This window comes from Lolium rigidum, chromosome 4 (genome assembly GCF_022539505.1).
Source record: "Lolium rigidum isolate FL_2022 chromosome 4, APGP_CSIRO_Lrig_0.1, whole genome shotgun sequence".
NCBI classification, from domain to species: Eukaryota; Viridiplantae; Streptophyta; class Magnoliopsida; order Poales; family Poaceae; genus Lolium; species Lolium rigidum.
This window is the reverse complement of record NC_061511.1, coordinates 200,418,354-200,426,897: the sequence shown is the minus strand read 5'-3', so window position 1 is coordinate 200,426,897 and position 8,544 is coordinate 200,418,354.

Genomic DNA, 8,544 nt, shown 5'->3' with positions numbered 1-8,544 from the left:
GCATCTACACTATCACTGCCATAGTCATCATCTTAAGACATATGGATCAACATCATCTCTCGAGTCTCATACTCATTGTCCTCATTGATAATCATAACTTGTCGGTTCAGGACAATCTCTCTTGAGAAGTGACCCTTGCCACCACATGTATGACAATTCATATCACGGTTGCTGCAGTAGAAATGCTATAACCACTTGTACTTGGCAAAGCAGGTCGGGCTTCTTTGTGTTGGACACGTTGGACGGCCATATGGAGTAGAATAAGGTGCGAGCGCTAAGATGGCGTCGGCGCCCATAGATGGGGGCGCCGGGCGTGCAGCGCCCAGCTCCCGTAGGCACGACCTTTAACTTGTGCTTCTTCAGCCAACCGTGATTCAGCTTCGTATGATGTAGCAACTCATTCATACCTAGTGTAATCCGTGATGACGAACAATGCCTTTGATATCATACTTCAAACCATGTAGAAAGCGCTTTGCATTGTCATCTCCAGTGACTCCACCCGGACGTGGCCCTGTGTGCATAAGCATCTCCATCTCCATGAGAATAAGTATCAACAGCAGTCTTCACGCCTTGTCTCAATAGGGTCAACTTATCATATATAGATCTGCAAATAGATTAGTGGGCATGGAAGCGAGGCTTGCATTGCCGCCTTCCACCCAGCATGCCATGTGATAATAGGCAGCCTCACGCATCTTCTTATCGAGCACGAACAGGTCCATCCCACCAGCGCAATGCCATATGGCCATCAAATCCCGGAAAGAAAGCGAGGCTTGATCTTCTCTATCTTCAATATATAATTATGTGGGCGCCATAACTTCTCAATGCCTCGGCTCCCAAGTGAGGTATTCTTCAACATCGGCACCTCCTTCAAATTTGGGTATCGGGGACTTTGGCTTACCCAATCCATCTTCTTCCTCAAACCCACGACCATGGCGTCCGATTTAACAAAGCCACGAATACTTGCTACACGTCCAACACCACGACCAACACCAGTGCTTCATCTTGAAAGCTCAACATCTTCATCCTCACGGTTGTTGTTGTTGGGTCAAATTCTCATCGAGTGTCAAAGCTTGAATATTGCGCTAAATATCCGTCATTTGATCTTGCATATAGCATTGATGGTCTCATTAGTAGTATCCAATCCTGTTGGAAACCCCGTCTCGACGCAGGGTACTCCTCGACAATGCCCTCCGATTGGGGCTTAGGTTGATGGAATCAGGTCAATACGAGACCGGTTCACGCGACAAGCGGGGAGAGCAATTTACCCAGTTCGGGCCTCGATGAGGTAAAACCCTTACGTCCCGCCTGTCTCGATCTTGATTATGAGAATATTGGGTTATAATGGGGTGCCGAAGGTTTCGGCTGTGATCTCGCCGAGAGGTTAAGTGTTGCGGCGACCTAGCTCTAGACTTCGGTGGCTAAAGTTGCTAAGATTGATCGTGTCCCTCGGCAGCCCCTCTCCCGGCCTCTTTTTTATATAGAGGCCAGGTCTCAAGAGATCTATCTCGGGTACGTCTAGGTTTACAAAAGACCTAGCTCTAAACTTGCCTTGTTCGGCCTCTCTTGTCTTGTTCTTCAAGGAATCTTCTTAGGTCACTCAGCCCTAGCGGCCCGCCCTCTTGCCATCGGGTACCCTATCCCGCACGCTTAAGCGAAGCTCCGCCGGATTTCTCCACCACCACCGACACCACGCCGTCGTGCCTGTCGGATTCAAGAGGAGCTACTACTTCCGCTGCCCGCTGGAACGGGGAGGTGGACGTCGTCTTCATCAACAACCGAACGTGTGACCGAGTACGGAGGTGCTGCCCGTTCGTGGCGCCGAAGCGATCGTGATCAAGATCTTCTACGCGCTTTTGCAAGCGGCAAGTGAACGTCTACCGCAGCAACAAGAGCCTCATCTTGTAGGCTTTGGAATCTCTTCAAGGGTGAGACTCGATATCCCCTCATTGCTACCGTCTTCTAGATTGCATCTTGGCTTGGATTGAGTGTTTGCGGTAGGAAAAATTTTGTTTTCTATGCAACGTTATCCTTCACTACTTCCACCACCACGAAGCGTGACGAGAAGAAGGCTAAGAGCCTCGGATATATTCCTTCTGAAGAGGGGAATGTTATTCTCCCATGTGCGATTTCATGGCCCAACCCCCTGCTAGTTTTACCGTGATGTTTTTATATTTTTTGCATCGAGGTCTTTCGCTTCCTGCCCACAAATTTCTTCAGCATCTTCTACGAGTTTACGAGATCCAACTATGGAAGTTAACTCCCAATTCAATCCTCCATCTTGCTATCTTTATAACTCTATGCGAATCGTTTCTGGGCATCGAACCACACTTTGGTCTATGGAAGAAAATCTTCTTCGTGAAAAGGTACAACAGCAGTGGCGGTTCCTTCGTCATCGGCGGAGTTGGTTTCGTTGCTCGTAAAGAAGTTAATTACTTCAATTTCCCGATGAGGGACTCTGTGCAAGGATGGAGGCGGAAGTGGTTTTATATTAGAGATTCTCCAATAGCCGAGCTTCAGCTCCCTCATTTTTCCGATGTCCTTGAAGCCAAGCCTAAACAATCCTAGAAAAATACCCTTTCTCCCGACAAAAAACCAGCAGTCGATGGGTTATTTGCTAGATTCCTTCGGATCAAGGAAGCCGGTGGCCAAACCATGATAGGCACAGAGGTAGCCTCTGTGTTCTTAAGACGTCGAGTTCAACCAATCATGGCCAGAGCCCACCCGATGTGGTTGTATTCGGGTGCCAGGGACGAAACTAGGATAAATGTTGCCGAATTATCCGGCAAAGAGTTACTTGACGAAGTTCGTCGTCTTACTCACTTCAGCCAGGAAGATTCGATTCCTCTCACATCTTCCCATGTACCTTTTGACGTTGATCACCCACCAACTGAGGTAATTTATTTCTTTCACACTCTCATTGTGTCGTTTTTCTTGATAATCACGACTGCCATTGTACTTACTTGTTTTATCTTCGAAAGAACCTCATGGATCCTGATTACTTGCAAGACCTGCCGGACGATACTTCCGAGAGGGGAGACTCCTCAGTCCCCGTAGGGTCCCATATATACTGAGGAAAATGCAAGCTCGGGAGCCGAACATGCTGATCTGATGAACCCTGAAGCCATCCTTATTGATCCCAAATCTGCAACCAATGATATTAGCGACACAGCGGGATCGATGCATGATGATGACACTGATCACGCTGCCTTTGTTGATGCAACTGCGGAGGAGGCCGAGGTGCTGCCTTTGAAGAGGTCATCCGGCGGCTTTGCCGATGAAGATAATATTTGGGATCTGTAAGTCCTTGCTTTTTCTTCGGAACCCTACGTCTTTGCCTTTGTTATCCTCTGTTCTGACTTTGTCAACTATTTTACTTCCGTAGGGGAGAAGACTTCACCGAGCCTCCACCCGAAAAGTCTAAAATCGGCGCTGCCCCGTCGAATCTTGCGGCTTCCGAGGCTTCGGCCCCTGCTACAATCCCCGCATCCCAAATATCAACTGCTTCTTCTCTTTCTAAGGGGAAAAATATCCCTCCAGCTGCTGCCGCAATTCCTTCTTCAGGAAAACCCGTAGGTCTTTTCTTTCTTTTGAATCAACAGCTCTTTGAATAAACTTCGAATACTCATCCAATGAAATTCTTCCTTTAAGGACTTGCAAGCTGTTATATCTTCCTTGGAATCTTTCGCCTCCCAATATGCTTCTTTGGAGGTTGACAAGGCTCAGCTGCAGAAGGAGGTTGAGTCCTCTTCCTCGAAACTGGAAGGCACAATTAAAATTGCTGCCGAAGCTCGTGTAGAAATTGATGCTTTGAAAGGAGAATTGGAGGAGCTAAGGAGGAGGCTGAAGGACGAAGAGACAGCCAATCTCACTGCCGAAGCTCGGGCGATGGAGAAAGATGATCTTCTCCGCCAATCCTCTCTGGCTTTGCTCAGTAATCCTCTTTTTGTACGCTTCTCGATTATTGTTTTTGTGAGCATTGATTCTTTTGTTAATGCCTTTCTTCACACCTCATCCTTCTCAGAAGCTGCTGATATCTCTGCTGAGGCTCTGGACGAGGTCCCGAATAATTCTCCGTCAAACACTCTGTCAATGACGCTTGCCTCTCATCAGCTTGTTCAAGACCTTCTTCAGAAGGGCAAGGGAGCCATGGCGCGGATCCATTCGATGAATCTCCCCAAGATTAATCAAGATAAGACTTCGGGGCATCTATTCGACGCTTTTGCCGTCAACACCAAGGAGGTTATCGAGGTATTCAAACGTACTTCGCGTACCTATGGTGCACTCCTAGCCTTCCAACTTATGATGGGTCATGGCTTCAAAGCTAATATTGAAGAAATGTCCAAGGAGCTTCCGAGGGGACCTGATGGAAAATTCGTCGATCTGAGCGCCTTTAAAGCTTCGGCTCTTACATGTGCTCGCCAGCTCCTTGAGTTAGTCGAGGCAAAGAAATCTTCGGCAGGTCCCAGTTTATCAAATCAAACCCAAGCCCCCCGAGCCTTGTAATTTTGCTGGACAAAAACGATGTCTTGTTATAAAACTTTACGTGGTTGTATTAAACTTCATGCTGGCGATGTTCCCAGCATATCTTTGCTATAATATTTGTATTCCTTCGCTCCCGATGGGAGTAAATTCCAATGTTGACTCCATGTAATCCATCGCGCTTTTGAACGATATTTTGCAGGTTTACCCTGTGCCTACTTATGTCAATGACTCCTCGGGTGCTGTTCCTGAAAGTGATCGACTCCAACGCATGAAGGACCAGATCGCGCAGGTGGAGAAGGATATGCGCAGCACTTATGCCTTAGCTGCCATTATCAATAAGAAAAATGAGATCGCCGCGGATGCTGAGCGCTACGCGCTCACTGAATTGTACAAGGCTACCGAAAGTTTGAACTGTAAGTGCCCTGGCTCTCTTACTCTTTGCTGTTTCATGAAAAGTACTTTCTCATCTTCTGCTGGTCCCTTTGCCAGTCGTAGCTCTGAACAAGGCTGAAGAAAACAAGCGTATTCATGAACGTGTAAATGCACTGATCCAGTTATCATCAGCCGACGAAGTTTTCTGGAAGGAACAGTCGAAAGCTTCGACTGTCGCGAAGTTCCAAGACCGGATCCAACAGGTGCATCGGTTCTTCGACAAGTGCTACAAGGGGTTGAGAGTAATATGGAAGACGATGTTTCCTTTGAACGCAGTTCCTCCCACGCCGTTGACTTTAATGTCAGAATTCAGCAATGCCAAGAAGATCCGAGACTTGGTGCGAGCTCAAGTTTTTGAGGGAGCTAGATTTACGCTTGCCCTCGTCCTTGCGCGTTATCCTTCTGCAAACTTGCTGTCCATTGCAAATGCAGTGGGTGATTTGGATCCTTTGTACCCGAAGGTGATACTGCCTTCCAATATAATTGTCGATAGGCTAGAAAAGGACTCGAAGGTACCTGAAGAAAAAGATACTTCACAAGGGTAGTTCAGGGTCATGCTGTTATCACCAGAATTTGACCGGATCAGAGGTGGGCCGCGATTGAAGATGGGTTTGAAGAATATATATAGAAGAAATACATGAATCGGCCTTGTGTACCAAGTTTGGGCTAGATTGCCCGTGTATCTGTACCATAGTAGGATACGTGTCGGTTAGAAGTTAGAGTTTAACCCGTGCACGGTTAGATGCACGCCTGAATTAGAAAGTCCCCCGGACTATAAATATGTATCTAGGGTTTATGAAATAAACAACAACCAACGTTCAACACAAACCAATCTCGGCGCATCGCCAACTCCCCCGTCTCGAGGGTTTCTTCCGGGTAAGCACCATGCTGCCTAGATCGCATCTCGCGATCTAGGCAGCACACATTTATTCGTCGTTCATGCGTTGCTCGTACTGAAGCCTTTTTGATGGCGAGCAACGTAGTTATCATAGATGTCTTAGGGTTAGCATTGTTCTTTGTATCATATGCTATCGTCGTGCAACCCTCAGGCATCTAGCCGCCCTTACGCCTGTCACGGGTGTAAGGGCGGCACCCCGCTTGATCATTGTTTAGTAGATCCGATCCGTTATGATTGCTCCTTGTTCTTCAAGGATTAGTTTAATATCCGCATGGTTAGGCCTTACAAAGGGTTGGAGGATCCGGCGGCGTGTAGGGTGTAGTTTGCTAGCCCTAGACAGGATGTTCCGGGGATCAACCTCGTGTTGGTTTTTAGGCCTCGTCTAGGATCGGCTTACGATCACCGTACGCGAGCGCGAGGCCCAATCACGAGTAGGATGTTCCGATTATGCGGTGAAAACCCCAGATCGTAGTAGGTCGTTTTAGCTTTATCTTGATCAAGCAGGACCACCATCCGATCGTACACCTCGTACGTATCATGGGTGGATCGGCTCTTTGAGCCGATTCACGGAGACAACTCGAGAGCCGATCGAGGCTCGTATTTAACGTTTACGTGTATGCCATGCAGGAAATTAAGCGAGGCATCATCCAACACCTTCCTGACCAGGTATAGGTCAGGTGGCACGCCCTTGCACCAGCATCGGACGTGTGCGCAGAAGGCTTTGCGGGCCGTCGCTCGGAGGGACCAGGGCCAGCCGCAGTCCTGGGAGATTCCCGGCTCTACGGTGTTGCCCGTCGCTGCCCGCCGGTGGGTTTCTGACCGCAACACATTCTGGCACGCCCGGTGGGACCATCTTCGACATCCACCGCATCGCCATCTACATCTGAGATGGCGGAAGTCACTCCGGTCAAGTACGAGGATCTGACTGAGGAGCTCAAGAAGAAGCATGACGAGATCAAAGGAGTCCTCGAAGCCGACCTCATCGGCTCTTTCCACAGAACCCGCTCCCATGGCATCAGGTGGAAGGGGTTCTCGCCTGAAGGCGCGCTCGATGGAGTGGACCTGTCCTCCCCGTCTGAGGAACGCACCAGGTCGCTGCGTCAGGAGATCAACTTCATGGTGGCTCACTCGCTGCACCGCCACTCTGAGAGCCTGGTGAACACTTTGGAGCGTGTCGCTCTGCGCGTTATCCAGGAAATCATGAGCCATCGGTATTCTCCGTCGGGACCAGCTGCGGGGACTTACCAAGGAGAGATGCCACTCCGGTCCCGTCCACCGCCGCCGTTCGCGTTGGCAGCACCGTAAGTGCCGAATTCATCGGCATACGTCGTCTACAAGATTGGTGGTGACCCTAGTGACTACCAATTCTTACATGAGGCACCCAAGGAGATCCCCCACGGATACACGTGCGCCTACGTGCCGGACTGCAGTAGTTGGGCACTCTCAAACCAGGCTGCAACAGCAGGGACTTCTGGAACAGCAGGAGGAGCTTCGGGAACAGATCTTGAGAAGCAGACGTGGCTAGCTAAGTACGCCACTCCGACAAACCTCCAGAGCTCAGCTCCTGCAGTTGGCTCAGAGTTGGAAAAGCAAGCATGGCTGGCTAAGTATGCCACCCCGGCGAACCTTCAGAGTTCGACGCCTGCAGCCATCACCGCGGATCAGATTTGTACGATTCTGAAAGACCAGTTCGGCATGATGCCGAAAAGGAGGACAATCGGCTATTCCAAGCCGTACCCCAACGAGTACGAATTGATCCCGCTACCACCCAAGTATCGGCTCCCTGATTTTACAAAGTTCAGTGGATCGGATGGTTCCGGCTCCATCGAGCATGTGAGCCGATATTTGGCACAGCTGGGCACGATCTCAGCATCAGACGAGCTGCGTGTGAGGTTTTTCGCACAGTCCCTCACAGGATCGGCTTTCGGGTGGTACACATCGCTACCACCAAACTCAATCCGGACTTGGAAGCAGTTGGAAGAACAGTTCCACGAGTAGTATCACTCAGAGGCTTCCGAGGCTGGCATTGCCGATCTAGCACAAGTACGACAGAAGCGCGGGGAAACAGGTGGCGGAATACGTCCGGCCGCTTCGGGACCATTAGGAACCGATGCTATTCGGTTCATGTAAGTGAAAAAGAAGCAGTCGAGTTGGCGGTGGTGGGTCTCTCATCATCGATCAAGGACGTGGCCTCCCAAGCGGACTACCCTTCACCGGCGCACATGGTGCGAGAGCTGTCGGCATATGAACAGCGCCACCCGGATGTTTACCGGGATAAATTCAAGCGTGCGGTGGTCCTGGTTGAGGCGGATGAAGATGAAGGTGCTGCGGGAGATCAAGAGGTAGCAGTGGCTGAATGGACTCGGGGGGCAAGCCCCGTGTCCTGTAAGTGGGTTAAGCCACAAGGTCCTCCGAAAGGGTTTGACTTCGACGTGACCAAAGCTGAGCAGATTTTCGATCTCTTACTGAAGGAGAAGCAGCTAAAGTTACCCGAAGGCCACAAGATCCCCACGGTGCAAGAGCTGAACGGGAAGCCATACTGCAAATGGCATAACACGTTCACCCACGCCACCAACGACTGCAGGGTGTGGCGTCAACAGGTCCAAATGGCGATAGAACAAGGGCGGCTAATTTTCAGCCGAGTACGCCATGAAGGTCGACACACACCCCTTCCCCGCCGTTAACATGGTTGAGTATACTTACCATGGAGGGTGCCGACCAGATTTTTCGTG